Below are 16,563 nucleotides of genomic sequence, written 5' to 3'. Positions count from 1 at the left end.
GAAAATTCACCCTCTGAAGAGTGTGACTTACCGTGGGATACTTGAAAAGCAGACAAATCTAACAATTCACTGGATGTCCCCTGGCAGGGCAAGGCAAAGTCCTAAGAGCCTCAGACACCGCTGTCTTTAACTGTGCGGTAAAGTCCGATGGTAAAAGGCTCCCTCCAGACAGAGGATCAGGCATGCTACGGGAAGCTGAATGTGAAAATGGAGATGACTGATGGGAATGCACCTCACGGGACGGCGAGTCCTCAGAGGTGGATGGCTCAGTAGTACTAAAGGGGTTAACCTTCTTAGACAAAATAACCTTGTTGATGCATATGAAACATAGTTGAGAGGACGGCACACCAAGGCCTCCTCACAATATAGACAGGTATTACTATTAGGGATAGAGGGAGTACCCTCAAGCATATCAGTATCCTCCATAGCTTGCACTAACAACAGTAGGATACAGAATAAATTATTTTTTTATTTCTCACACAACGGCACCTTTATACTCCCAATGACTGGGGCATTCACCACCTCCTAGACCCAGGCAATCAGAGAAAACTTAAATTATGCTTACTTGATAATTTTCTTTTCTTCAGATGGAAAGAGTTCACAGCTGCATTCATTACTTTTGGGAAATAAGAACCTGGCCACCAGGAGGAGGCAAAGACACCCCAGCCAAAGGCTTAAATACTCATCCCACTTCCCTCATCCCCCAGTCATTCTGCCAAGGAACAAGGAACAGTAGAAGAAATACCAGGGTGAAAAGGTGCCAGAAGAATAAAAATATAAAGACGCCCCACAGAAAAAATACGGGTGGGGAGCTGTGGACTCTTTCTATCTGAAAAATTATCAGGTAAGCATAATTTAAGTTTTTTTGTCATAAATGGAGAGTCCACAGTTGCATTCATTACTTTTGGGAAAACAAAAAGTACACTGAATGCAAAAATGGGAGGGTACAAGAGGCGGCCCATTTTGAAGGCACCTGGCGTGAAAAAAAACACAACCAAACCAAACCCCGCTTCGTCTGAGCCAGGCAAAAAATTTAGAAGGAAAAGGCCCGCAAGCAGAATCACTTAGTCAACACTCCTCCAGGAGCACCATCGCCCAGCAGTTGGTCCGCACACAACCCCTTCTAGTACAGTACCAAAATCCCCAAAAGGGAGAAGACAAGGGTAAGCCAAAAGGATACCCAAACGTAAAGCAAAATCCATAAAGGAAAAACCCCCTTCAAGGAAGACCATGTCCACAGAGACCCGAATGGATCCCGAGAACAAGGAGAGATGACGCCCAACCCACAAGGAGCAACCGGGCATCATAATGGAGAAGAAACATCTCCCAAACACAGCTGAAGACAAAGTATTCAAAACGTCAGTATCCAGAGACTGAGCAAACAGCAAACTACAAGTAGCAAACACAGAGAATAAACAGTGAATTTTTTTAATCATAAATGATTACTAGCCTGAGGAAACGGCGTGGTGAACGCTGAGAAACGCGTAGCGAGTTCTACTGATTTTAAATATAACATTTGTTATTTTTTTATGTTGTTATTTTACCAGTATATAAAACTTTTTAAACTATATACCTGGAGTCTCCGATTATTACACTTGCTGTTTACATCAACCACTGGAAGGAATACCTCTCGATTGACCTATATGTGCACTGGGACACTGAAATATACCCAGTATGCAAAACTAGCACTATCGTGTGCGCTCTTGATTGTGAGTATCAATTTATGATCTGCCTAAAGGGTCTACATACCTAATTGATCTGCACTAGGAGTCGCCCTCTTTTTCTTTACATTTTTTCAGACTATCCGTAAGGAAGAAGCGGCTTAACAAAATAGCAGATTGCCCAACCTCCAAGACACAGGACACTCTCCAGGGAATACAGGCTGCCAAGCCTACTCACAGATCACAAAGGGGGAGAGGCACAAAACCTCTAAAAACAAGCAACACTGTCATCCCCAAGACCTGAAGATCTCAGATCCTACACCTAGCCAGACCAGACCAAGCAGCGGCAGATCTGAAAGCAAAGGAACCGAAAGGAACCCCAAGATCAGCCCCCAAAAGGGCGGAAGAATGGACACAGCCACTTCAACCGAAAGACAATAGAGCAGGCGATAGACCCAAGGGGATCTAGCAAGCCACCCGACGAAGTCCCAATGCGAGGCCAGCAGCTCCCCAGATGGGAAGGAACATCTCAAAGAGCAGACCAGTCCCTGAAACAGATAAAACATCTGCTCCAACCTCCCAAACACAGGAGAGACCCCCAAAAACGGAACCACACCTCCGTAAGGAACACACCGAGCCCCCTGAAGAGGAAGGCGTTGATAAACGCCTGCCCATAAGACAGGGAATCGTAGAAAGAACCAAGAGGACACAAGGCCATGTCACTGACGAACACGGAAGAACCCCCTAAAACACCATCGTGCTTGCACACATACCAGGCGCAAAGTGAAAGCTGAGCAAACGCAAACCGTCCGTTCTCTAGGCAGTAAAACCCACTATCAGGTCACAATAGTTGGCTGTCCCAAGGGAACCGTATCGTCCAGCACAAGTCAAGCTCTAAGGAGCCCCGGCTCTCCGTAAATCTGGCCAAGTTGTAAAACAGAACAGCCAGAACAAGGGCTAAGCCCAAGTACCCCGGAAACTGGAATCCCCAGGACAGTCCTAGGATCATAAGGCCCGGTAACATCCCAGAGCGGGATCCAGAGAAAAACGCTGAGTAAAACCCTCGACCACCAGAAGATCAGGACAAGAAGCCCGGGTCCCACAAATGTTTGGATTAAACAATCTTCCAGGAACACAAATCCCTTGTTTCATATAAAAAAAAACCAGACATGCCAGGGAAAAATCCAGAACAACCCGGATAGCAAGAGTAAGAAGCCCTGGCAAGTCCCAACCCAAAGGGAAGAGACCACCCCTCGCAGGAGCCCAACACTCCAAAGAGCTAAGGCTATAAAAGGACACTGGAGCTAACGTAACCGTTACATGATTGTGCTTGAAAAGTGCGGCTAATCCCCCTAAAGGGACACAAAGCACTGCTCATCTAATCAACCTCGGAAGGAGAAAAGGCTGAGTAGACCACGCCGGGGGTTGAACTAGCAATCCTCGGTTTCCAACAGTACAGAGTAGCCACAGAGCATTAGTATGCTGAGCTAGCTGTCCAGCTAGCCACAAGCTCCAGACACCAGGGGAACAGTGAGGACAAGTCACCCGAACAGAGCAACATCAAACCTCTACATCACCTCTGATTCAAAGTCAGAGAACAGTAAAACCTAGGTTTGGATGCCACCTGGATGGCAATACCGAAACCATATGAGTGGAAAACCACTAGGACCTCTTCTATCCCAAGAAAGAGATGTAGAGCATCCCCAACACTGGGAAAGTACCCCTTACCGGAGCCCAGAAGGACCCCCCTGTCCAATGTCCCAAAAAGGAACAAGCAACTCCTGAAGGGAATCCAAGTCCCCTGAAGGCGAACCATCCCAAGGAGAAACAGACAATCCAAGAGGTCTCGATGAAGAAGAGAACCACTAAAGGAACAAGTCCACAAAGGACAATTTCCTAAAGCAACACCGCCCTGCCGGCAGAAAGAGGCACTAAACCCTCTAACTTTCTCACAATGTGGGAAGAAATACTCTAGGTTCCAAGGGTATCAGAAACAACAATGAGTAACGCAGCAAAATTCAATGATCCAGTCACCAGAGCAACGGCTATTCTGGACCAAACGAAACGATCCAGAGAGCCGTACGGACCCACAAGTCCTCTTGAGAATGTTCAGCTGAAATTATTAAAACAAATAACATAAATAATGTTAAGAGCACTCGGCACCCCAACCTGACCAGAAAGGTATAATTGGCGCCACATGTCTGAATAAGCCGCGAGACAGAAGATCTAAACCCAAGCAGGACCAGCCTGCAACCAGGGTCATAACTGCCAAGCTGGCTATTAATCAGCCCTCAGAGAAGGAGGGAGAAAACAGACAAGCATGGGACTAACGTGTCCCAAACAACTTCCGTAGAAGCAAACAGCGTGTATCGATCCCAGAGTTTTTAAGTACCCACAGGAAACATAGTATGAAAAAGAAACGAAAATTCAACCTAACCGGATAAAACAAAATAAAATAAACAGGCCACCCGAGGATGAACGCCCAAGAAGAACTGAAAGTACCAGCAGCAGTACCAGCCGAATGGAAACACTGTTCTTCCAACAAAACAGGGAAAGCTCTCAATAACAAGACTTAAAGGAGATTACTTCATCCCCCTATGTCTAATGAGGTGAGCCATTCGAAGGAGGAGACTGATGAGTCCCATACTCTGGAAGGATAGGGTCCCCAAACAGCCCAAAAACGTGTCTGTATAAAACACAAAGGCAAACCCGCCTGTAATGAAAGGCACAACATTCAGAAATAGTTACACGCGTAGGGAACTGCACATGACCTCCAGTGACCGAGAGCCCTGGGGCAATTGGGCACGAGCACAATCGCAAATAAAAATCTGGACTTTGTAGACGCGCAAATGCCAAAAGTATGTAAAAGCGAAAACGTGCCACAACCTCCAGGGGGAACAATCCACATAACCTGGATTACCCACATGTGTAGTAGTAGGGATCGATAGGAAACTCACCTCCCAGAGGACAGGGCCCCCCGAGGCGGATGGCTCAGCAGTCCTTTGAATCCCCGAGCAACAAGGCGCTTTAGGAAGGCCTAAAGAACATAACTGACTAACCTGAGTCAATGGGGCCAATTCGCATTCGTCACAGGACGAAGAATCTGAATCAGAAAGTTGACCAATCTCAACATCAGCATCCTCCATAACTGGATAAAGGATACCCCAAAATGGACTATATATAAAACAATTAAAACGGCACCTGACACCCACAATGGCTGGGGCACTCACCACCTCCTATGAACCAGACACCAGCGGACTAGAATTCTCCGTCACCACACAGTCAGGAGGAATGCAGAAATGGGAGACCAGAACGTAAACACGTCCGGTCACAAGGTGAACTGCACAGTCCAAAAAAGCGTGCCCAACCGTAAGGTTGCGTCACTTCAACAGGCCATTATTTTCGAAAGCCACAAGCCCAGTTAACACTACACATAAGCAGGTTGAATCCCATAACAAACATAATTAAAAAAAAACCTGCTCCATAATCCCCCTCAGAAGATATTAACCCTTGATTCCAAGATACTAAAGGAGTCCCACTGAGACCCTGTTTTTTTCATGTGAGTTTGCAGGAACAAATGAGTTACAGTACATTCATGAAGAAGTAAAATGAAATTATCTTACCAGAATCTACGCTGTGGAACAGGAACACGGCCCTTCAAGTGTGACGGATAGTAGCCTTGCCTCCACCATAGACTTGAGAGAAGAAAGCAGGCAGCGAACCCAAGTTCAACAACGCTGATTGCTTGTGGAGATGTTAAAATGAGTCGGGATGGTTTTGCAGAAAGACTCTTCCTGCATCTCCGGACTCTTACTTTCATCCAAGCCCTCACTGAGAGACTGACAGGATTACTTAAAACTCCTGTCCCATGTCAAAGAGTACTACCCTCCATAAGAGAAGAAAACAAACTTCTGACACTTCTCTGCCAACCTCCTGGGACAAAAGGCAAAGAATGACTGGGGGATGAGGGAAGTGGGAGGAGTATTTAAGCCTTTGGCTGGGATGTCTTTGCCTCCTCCTGGTGGCCAGGTTCTTATTTCTCAAAAGTAATGAATGCAGCTGTGGACTCTTTCCATTTATGAAAAAAAGAAGCAACCTCTCCGACAGCTAGCTCGGTCAGGAAAGAAAACGAAAGTGTGACCACGCCTGGTCATGTGTTCCGCAAGGCAGGATTGCTCCTGCTATGAGAAAAAGCGTGCCAAGCTACAAGCTGCAAAGCGTTCAAAGTGAAAATAAAAACCTGTATGTTCCGTTACCGCATAACAAAGTCTATGAGCCCAAAAAATAATTCTCACACATAAAGCAGCATAAAATCAACGTAACACATTTGATTATTCCACATTGTTCAATAACCTACCTCAGGAGATATTAACCCATGATTCTATAAAGATAAAAGGAGTCACACTGTGACCCTGTCTACAGCAATTTCAACATAAGTAAAAATTGAAACAATCTTACCAGAATCCGTGCTGTGGAACAGAAAACACAGCCTCTCAAGTGTGACAGCCTTGTAGCATCGCTCCTGACATGAAATTGAGTGAAGAAAGCAGACAGTGAAACTCATCAACACTTGTTGCTTAAGGAGCTGTTAGCAGGCAGTCTGCATGGGTTCGCAGAAAGACTCTCCCTGCATCTCCAGACTCTAACTTTCGTCAATGCTCTCACTGAGAGGCTGACAAGACTACTTAAAACTCCAGTTCCATAATCGAAAGGCATATACCCCTCCTGAGGAACAACCCCGAAATCTTCTGACACTTCTCTGCTATCTTCCTGTGACGAAAGGCAAAGAATGACTGGGGGATGGAGGAAGTGGGGGAGGTATTTAAGCCTTTGGCTGGGGTATCTTTGCCTCCTCCTGGGGCCAGGTCCAGTATCTCCCAACAGTAAGGAATGAAGCCATGGACTCTCCTTGTATTAAGAAGGAAATAATGATCCTATGTTTTTTATTATGTATAATACATGCTTTTTGTATATTTCATAATAACAAGCGCAAACAACAAAAATTACCAATGCTGGATTCAGGCCACAAAATAAATTGCATATTTAAAAAGACCTAAAGGTGGACTATGAATTGAAATCCCATTAGAAGCATTCTGTAATAGGATAATTTTGCAAAAATTATTTAAATATTGGAAAATGTATTCCAACTTTTGTGGCAATATTCTTGTGCATGGGACCCACTAAAGCTAAGGCTGAAGACATTGTGCATACTCATAACTCACCCACTCTTGTGTGCTCTCAGTACTGGAGAACACTGCCTAATTCCACCTTTATGTTTATTTAATGGGGGGAAATGTTTCTACTGAATATGAACTATAGAAAAGAGAGCTTTGTCCTTTGGCTGCCAAAATAATTTAACTCCTCCCAGTTTCTATCATATTATGGTCTCATGTGCTGCAAACCCCTTCTGAACTATACACCTTCAACACTCACTGCACAACCTCAAGTATGTGGCAGTGAAAAGTGTGATTAACTACTTGCTGCTGGAATTGTATTTGTCCTCCTGTGACACGACCTAATCCTTTCTGTGCTCTACCTAATTGGCTGGTATGGGAGCCGGTTGTTAAAAAAAAAAAAAAAACGATTACTTGATGTTGAACAAGTGAATTACTGACATTTAAAAGCCATCTCTAAATGGCTCCCATAACTCAAAAAGTCTGCTTTTCCAAACCTAGGGCCTGGTCTTACTGCTGCGGCCCACATAAATCTAAAAGAAAACATACTGTGAGGTAATCCATTTAAAAATTACTACAATCTCTTAATCCCTCAGCAATTCTTTATGTTACCTTAACTCCCCAGGAAATCCAGCATCCGAATTAGACAATTGAAAACAGATGTGCAATGCTATGTTTATAACCTTTGGTGATACCTGGGTTTTAAAGGGACTCCGTAAAAACTTTTAGCAGTGAACTAAAATGAAGGGGCACTGACGTGAATGAATGTTTTAGTCAGTGAGAGAAATAACGCTGATGTGTTCTTTTATATACGCCTCAGTCTAATAACTAGCTTGGTAAATCAGATAAATACAGATATAGCTTCTTGCAACACTGGGCTGATGTTCCCTTAAGAATGTTTGCCAGAGCTAGATATTTAGGATCAGCTTTTGAGTTCTATTAAGCAATATATTTTATATATATTAAGTTGTGTACCTGGTGTTTTTTACAACAGCTTAATAATATCATTGTTATGTTTGATGTGTTGTCTATATTGTACTCGACTACCCTAACTGCATATACCAGGCTATATAGTTTTATGTTTCCTATAAGAGTCTATGGGGCCGATTTATCAAGGCCCGAATGGCTCGCCGGAAAAAGCAGTTATGAAGCAGCGGTCTTAAGACCACTGCTCCATAACTGGTCCACTGCCTCTGTGGCAGCGGTCTGCAATGCGCCCAATTCTATACGATCGGGCTGATTAACACCCCCTGCTAGCGGCCAATTGGCTGCGCATTTGCAGGGGGCAGCATTGCACAAGCAGTTTACCAGAACTGCTTGTGCAATGATAAATCACTGTCGGCATTCAGCGATGTCTCTCGGACATGATACGCTACAGCGCATCATGTCGGATAGACATTGATAAATCGGCTCCTTTTAGTGCTCTATAATACAGTTGATTATAGATGGTGCTTACTGATTACACTTCAGCTTCACTTAAAGGGACCCTCAAGTTAAAATTTAACTTTCATGAGTCAGATAGAGCGGCAATTTTAAACAACTTTCCAATTTACTTCCATTAACAAAATGTGCAGTCTTTTTATATTTACACTTTTTGAGTCACGAGCTACCACTGAGCATGTGCAAGAATTCACAGAATATACATATATACATTTGTGATGGATGTCACATTATACAGGAGGAGTGAAAATAGACATGACTGAAATGTGACAGAAAAAAATGCATTGTGTTGTTATCATGCATTTGTTGATTATGCAAATCTACTGTATTTCTGGTCTGAAAAACACCCAACTAGAGAGATTATATACAGTATGCAACATTTGTCTAATACTCTTTTAAAAATGTAAGTAAATCCTTTACATTTATGGGTTGCACTTACTGGTAATCCTGAGGGCTTCTGAGTCATATTGAGCAATATACTTTGAAGCTCGGTGATTGTTGATTTAAGACAGCATAAAACTATAATTAACCCCTTCGCTACCGGCAGTTTCAGAGACAAAATTGCCCCAAATAGCAGAGATTTTTTTGTGTTTTTGCTATAACTCAGTTTAAAAGAGCCTTTGTTTGTTTGTTTTTTTAATACCGATGAGAACTATATATATTTTTAAAGTAGACAACCCAAGGTATTGATCTAGGCCACTGGTTTTCAAACCTGTCATCAGGACTCCCTAACAGGCCAGTATTTCAGGATTGCCTTGTGTGATAGCAGGTAAAATAACCATGTTGACTAATCAGCCGATTATTTAACCTGTGCTTTAGTTAAAATATCCTCAAAATTTGATGCCACTATCTGGCCCGCCAAATATGATCATATAAAAAAAAATTGTTAACTTTTTCACAAACTTTTGATTTCTTACGAAATTATTTACACACAACTACTGCAGTTATAAGACTAATGGTTGTAAAAGCTTCTCTGAGAATCCCTTTGCTCAGAAACAACAGACATGCATGGCTTTGTCATTGTTTTCTGGCAATTAGAAGGCTATTAATTGCAGCTGCATGCCACCCCTCTTTAATTTCCAGCAGTGAAGTGGTTAATCAGATACCTTATAAGGTAAATTTTTGTTTTAGTGTAGGGATTGCCCTCCCACCTGACACTTCCCACCCCCTGATTTCTCCCAAACAGCTCTCTTCCCCCACTGATCACCACCATTTTATTATTATTATTTTTTAAGTTTCTGTTTGTTGCACGTTCCTGAGCCTAACTTAGTATGCTCTTATGGAAAGGAACTAAGGGCTTGATTCACTAAAGTTTTCTGATCTGGCAAGATTATTCTATTCTCTTCAGTGATGTTTAGTCCCTGAAATGATTCTAGAAAAGGAGATTTATAAAGCTGGGCTTTGGGTGTGAAGGAGAGACACCAACATAATAATATAATACTAAAAAAATAGTTTTTGTGTAATTTTTCTCCAACATAAGTCCTTGATAGTCTTCTCCTAAGTTACAAAAAAGGATACCAAGAGAAAAAGGTAGCATTGATAATAGTATTTTTATTTTTTAATTATGCTCTAAGTCCATTTAAAGGGACCATGTAATTACAAGACATTTCAGTTGTGTTGCGATAAAAGAACTTATCAGTCAATGTTTTTAAAACAAATTAACATTCATTCTAATGCAATTATTTTTCAATAGCCAAACTCCACCCATCATTTGCCTTATTTGGAAGAGCCAATGTGGACTTTAGTCCTCAGACATGGCCTCGGCTATAATGTTAATATAGAGTGCATTGTTTTGCTGCGGTTATCTGATAAAGTCAATTAGGGACATATATGTAGCAGAGTTAGCCTTGAAAAACTCTGCACGTGCATTTCAAGTTCTGAGAATTAGAAATTTCTCAGTTTTCAAAGCTAAATGACATGAAATGGGGGCAAAAACAGAATTTATGTTTACCTGATAAATTACTTTCTCCAACGGTGTGTCCGGTCCACGGCGTCATCCTTACTTGTGGGATATTCTCTTCCCCAACAGGAAATGGCAAAGAGCCCAGCAAAGCTGGTCACATGATCCCTCCTAGGCTCCGCCTACCCCAGTCATTCGACCGACGTTAAGGAGGAATATTTGCATAGGAGAAACCATATGATACCGTGGTGACTGTAGTTAAAGAAAATAAATTATCAGACCTGATTAAAAAACCAGGGCGGGCCGTGGACCGGACACACCGTTGGAGAAAGTAATTTATCAGGTAAACATAAATTCTGTTTTCTCCAACATCGGTGTGTCCGGTCCACGGCGTCATCCTTACTTGTGGGAACCAATACCAAAGCTTTAGGACACGGATGAAGGGAGGGAGCAAATCAGGTCACCTAAATGGAAGGCACCACGGCTTGCAAAACCTTTCTCCCAAAAAATAGCCTCAGAAGAAGCAAAATTTGGTAAAAGTGTGCAGTGAAGACCAAGTCGCTGCCCTACATATCTGATCAACAGAAGCCTCGTTCTTGAAGGCCCATGTGGAAGCCACAGCCCTAGTGGAATGAGCTGTGATTCTTTCAGGAGGCTGCCGTCCGGCAGTCTCGTAAGCCAATCTGATGATGCTTTTAATCCAAAAAGAGAGAGAGGTAGAAGTTGCTTTTTGACCTCTCCTGTTACCAGAATAAACAACAAACAAGGAAGATGTTTGTCTAAAATCCTTTGTAGCATCTAAATAGAATTTTAGAGCGCGAACAACATCCAAATTGTGCAACAAACGTTCCTTCTTCGAAACTGGTTTCGGACACAAAGAAGGCACGACTATCTCCTGGTTAATGTTTTTGTTAGAAACAACTTTTGGAAGAAAACCAGGCTTAGTACGTAAAAACCACCTTATCTGCATGGAACACCAGATAAGGAGGAGAACACTGCAGAGCAGATAATTCTGAAACTCTTCTAGCGGAAGAAATTGCAGCCAAAAACAAAACTTTCCAAGATAATAACTTAATATCAACGGAATGTAAGGGTTCAAACGGAACCCCCTGAAGAACTGAAAGAACTAAGTTGAGACTCCAAGGAGGAGTCAAAGGTTTGTAAACAGGCTTGATTCTAACCAGAGCCTGAACAAAGGCTTGAACATCTGGCACAGCTGCCAGCTCTTTGTGAAGTAACACAGACAAGGCAGAAATCTGTCCCTTCAAGGAACTTGCAGATAATCCTTTCTCCAATCCTTCTTGAAGAAAGGATAGAATCCTAGGAATCTTTACCTTGTCCCAAGGGAATCCTTTAGATTCACACCAACAGATATATTTTTTCCATATTTTGTGGTAAATTTTTCTAGCCTGAACAAGAGTATCAATAACAGAATCTGAGAACCCTCGCTTTGATAAGATCAAGCGTTCAATCTCCAAGCAGTCAGCTGGAGTAGGACCAGATTCGGATGTTCGAACGGACCTTGAACAAGAAGGTCTCGTCTCAAAGGTAGCTTCCATGGTGGAGCCGATGACATATTCACCAGATCTGCCTACCAAGTCCTGCGTGGTTACGCAGGAGCTATCAAGATCACCTACGCCCTCTCCTGATTGATCCTGGCTACCAGCCTGGGGATGAGAGGAAACGGCGGGAATACATAAGCTAGGTTGAAGGTCCAAGGTGCTACTAGTGCATCTACTAGAGTCGCCTTGGGATCCCTGGATCTGGACCCGTAGCAAGGAACCTTGAAGTTCTGACGAGAGGCCATCAGATCCATGTCTGGAATGCCCCACAGTTGAGTGATTTGGGCAAAGATTTTCGGATGGAGTTCCCACACCCCCGGATGCAATGTCTGACGAATCAGAAAATCCGCTTCCCAAGTTTCCACTCCTGGGATGTGGATTGCAGACAGGTGGCAGGAGCGAGTCTCCGCCCATTGAATGATTTTGGTCACTTCTTCCATCGCCAGGGAACTCCTTGTTCCCCCCTGATGGTTGATGTACGCAACAGTCGTCATGTTGTCTGATTGAAACCGTATGAACTTGGCCCTCGCTAGCTGAGGCCAAGCCTTGAGAGCATTGAATATCGCTCTCAGTTCCAGAATATTTATCGGTAGAAGAGATTCTTCCCGAGACCAAAGACCCTGAGCTTTCAGGGATCCCCAGACCGCGCCCCAGCCCATCAGACTGGCGTCGGTCGTGACAATGACCCACTCTGGTCTGCGGGAGGTCACCCCTTGCGACAGGTTGTCCAGGGACAGCCACCAACGGAGTGAGTCTCTGGTCCTCTGATTTACTTGTATCTTCGGAGACAAGTCTGTATAGTCCCCATTCCACTGACTGAGCATACACAATTGAAATGGTCTTAGATGAATGCGCGCAAAAGGAACTATGTCCATTGCCGCTACCATCAAACCTATCACTTCCATGCACTGCGCTATGGAAGGAAGAGGAACGGAAGGAAGTATCCGACAAGAGTTTAGAAGTTTTGTTTTTCTGGTCTTTGTCAGAAAAATCCTCATTTCTAAGGAGTCTATTATTGTTCCCAAGAAGGGAACTCTTGTCAACGGAGATAGAGAACTCTTTTCCACGTTCACTTACCATCCGTGAGATCCGAGAAAGGCCAGGACTATGTCCGTGTGAGCCTTTGCTTGAGGAAGGGACGACGCTTGAATCAGAATGTCGTCCAAGTAAGGTACTACAGCAATGCCCCTTGGTCTTAGCACCGCCAGAAGGGACCCTAGTACCTTTGTGAAAATCCTTGGAACAGTGGCTAATCCGAAAGGAAGCGCCACGAACTGGTAATGCTTGTCCAGGAATGCGAACCTTAGGAACCGATGATGTTCCTTGTGGACAGGAATATGTAGATACGCATCCTTTAAATCCACCGTGGTCAAGAATTGACCTTCCTGGATGGAAGGATTGTTCGAATGGTTTCCATTTTGGACGATGGAACCTTGAGAAACTTGTTTAGGATCTTGAGATCTAAGATTGGTCTGAACGTTCCCTCTTTTTTGGGAACTACGAACAGATTGGAGTAGAACCCCATCCCTCGTTCTTTTAATGGAACAGGATGAATCACTTCCAGAAGATAACCTTGGAAGACTATTTCTAGCGCCCAAGGATCCAGAACATCTCTTGCCCAAGCCTGAGTGAAGAGAGAGAGTCTGCCCCCCACCAAATCCGGTCCCGGATCGGGGGCCCGCATCTCATGCTGTCTTGGGAGCAGTGGCAGGTTTCTTGGCCTGCTTTCCTTTGTTCCAGCCTTGCCTTGGTCTCCAGGCTGGATTGGCTTGAGAAGTATTACCCTCCTGCTTAGAGGACGTAGCACTTGGGGCTGGTCCGTTTCTGCGAAAGGGACGAAAATTAGGTTTATTTTTGGCCTTGAAAGACCTATTCTGAGGAAGGGCGTGGCCCTTGCCCCCAGTGATATCAGAGATAAACTCTTTCAAGTCAGGGCCAAACAGTGTTTTCCCCTTGAAAGGAATGTCAAACAATTTGTTCTTGGAAGACGCATCCGCTGACCAAGATTTTACCAAAGCGCTCTGCGCGCCACAATAGCAAACCCAGAATTTTTCGCCGCTAACCTAGCCAATTGCAAGGTGGCGTCTAGGGTGAAAGAATTAGCCAATTTAAGAGCACGAATTCTGTCCATAATCTCCTCATAAGAAGAAGAATTACTAATAATCGCCTTTTCTAGCTCATCGCACCAGAAACACGCGGCTGTAGTGACAGGGACAATGCATGCAATTGGTTGTAGAAGGTAACCTTGCTGAACAAACATCTTTTTTAGCAAACCTTCTAATTTTTTATCCATAGGATCTTGGAAAGCACAACTATCTTCTATGGGTATAGTGGTGCGCTTGTTTAGAGTAGAAACCGCCCCCTCGACCTTGGGGACTGTCTGCCATAAGTCCTTTCTGGGGTCGACTATAGGAAACAATTTTTTAAATATGGGGGGAGGTACGAAAGGTACACCGGGCCTGTCCCATTCTTTATTAACAATGTACGCCACCCGCTTGAGTATAGGAAAAGCTTCGGGGGGCCCCGGGGCCTCTAGGAACTTGTCCATTTTACATAGTGTTTCTGGAATGACCAGATAATCACAATCATCCAAATTGGATAACACCTCCTTAAGCAGAGCGCGGAGATGTTCCAACTTAAATTTAAAAGTAATCACATCAAGTTCAGCTTGTTGAGAAATTTTTCCTGAATCTGAAATTTCTCCCTCAGACAAAACCTCCCTGGCCCCCTCAGACTGGTGTAGGGGCCCTTCAGAAACAATATCATCAGCGTCCTCATGCTCTTCAGTATTTTCTAAAACAGAGCAGTCGCGCTTTCGCTGATAAGTGGGCATATTGGCTAAAATGTTTTGATAGAATTATCCATTACAGCCGTTAATTGTTGCATAGTAAGGAGTATTGGCGCGCTAGATGTACTAGGGGCCTCCTGTATGGGCAAAACTGGTGTAGACGAAGGAGGGGATGATGCAGTACCATGCTTACTCCCCTCACTTGAGGAATCATCTTGGGCATCATTTTTACTAAATTTTTTATGACATAAATCACATCTATTTAAATGAGAAGGAACCTTGGCTTCCCCACAGTCAGAACACAATCTATCTGGTAGTTCAGACATGTTAAACAGGCATAAACTTGAAGCACAAAACAAAGCACAAAAAACGTTTTAAAATAAAACCGTTACTGTCACTTTAAATTTTAAACTGAACACACTTTATTACTGCAATTGCAAAAATTTCACCACAGTGTCTTAAAGCCTTAAAAGTATTGCACACCAAATTTGGAAGCTTTAACCCTTAAAATAACGGAACCGGAGCCGTTTTTATATTTAACCCCTTTACAGTCCCTGGAATCTGCTTTGCTGAGACCCAACCAAGCCCAAAGGGGAATACGATACCCAATAATGCCTTCAGAAAGACTTTTCTATGTATCAGAGCTCCACACACATGCAGCTGCATGTCATGCTGTTCTCAAAAACAAGTGCGCCATACCGGCGCGAAAATGAGGCTCTGACTATGATTAGGGAAAGCCCCAATAGAATAAAGTGTCTAAAACAGTGCCTGCCGATATTATTTTACAAAAAATACCCAGATTAAATGATTCCTCAAGGCTAAATATGTGTAAATATGATCGATTTAGCCCAGAAAATGTCTACAGTCTTAATAAGCCCTTGTGAAGCCCTTATTTACTGTGTGAATAAAATGGCTTACCGGATCCCATAGGGAAAATGACAGCTTCCAGCATTACATCGTCTTGTTAGAATGTGTCATACCTCAAGCAGCAAAAGACTGCTCACTGTTCCCCCAACTGAAGTTAATTCCTCTCAACAGTCCTGTGTGGAACAGCCATGGATTTTAGTAACGGTTGCTAAAATCATTTTCCTCATACAAACAGAAATCTTCATCTCTTTTCTGTTTCAGAGTAAATAGTACATACCAGCACTATTTTAAAATAACAAACTCTTGATTGAATAATAAAAACTACAGTTAAACACTAAAAAACTCTAAGCCATCTCCGTGGAGATGTTGCCTGTACAACGGCAAAGAGAATGACTGGGGTAGGCGGAGCCTAGGAGGGATCATGTGACCAGCTTTGCTGGGCTCTTTGCCATTTCCTGTTGGGGAAGAGAATATCCCACAAGTAAGGATGACGCCGTGGACCGGACACACCTATGTTGGAGAAATAAATAATACAACTACATTGCAAACATTTTATATAAAAATCTTAAGATGTTTACTGTCCCTTTAATTTTATATCAAGATGTTTTTGTGTACTCACAAGGATTAAGCACCAACTACAAATGTGACAAAGATTATTAGAAACATAAAGCACAAAAAGATATGCTATTAAAATAATGAGTAACAAGAGCAGCTCCATTGGTGTGGCTGTATCACAATTACAATGCATTTTGATCAATTAAAGGGCCATAATAGCCAAATGTTGAAACACTTGAAAGTGATGCAGCATAGCTGTAAAAAGCTGACTAGAAAATATCACCTGAACATCTCTATGTAAAAAAGAACGACATTTTACCTCAACCCCATTGCAAAGGACTGTAAGCAACAAATCAGTATGCCTGTCCCGGAAGAGGCAAGGGAGTGAGCCTCATGCACACAGCACACTCATGTTATTTCCCTATTCAGTTTAAGGAAGTTTACTATAAAATCTCATGAGAGTTAAGTGAAATCTCATGAGATCACAGTAAAAGAGTTCATGACCTCAGCACTGTTGATGCTGATTGGCTGCAGTTCATTTCTTCTTTTCTTTTTTTACCTGCAGCTGGGCAGCAGCTGAAGTATAACTTTTACAAAACACTTACTCTAGTGAGCT

The sequence above is a fragment of the Bombina bombina genome, chromosome 6, assembly GCF_027579735.1.
Source record: "Bombina bombina isolate aBomBom1 chromosome 6, aBomBom1.pri, whole genome shotgun sequence".
Lineage (NCBI taxonomy): Eukaryota > Metazoa > Chordata > Amphibia > Anura > Bombinatoridae > Bombina > Bombina bombina.
The sequence above is the reverse complement of the archived record's forward strand: the minus strand, read 5'-3'. Positions refer to the sequence as shown.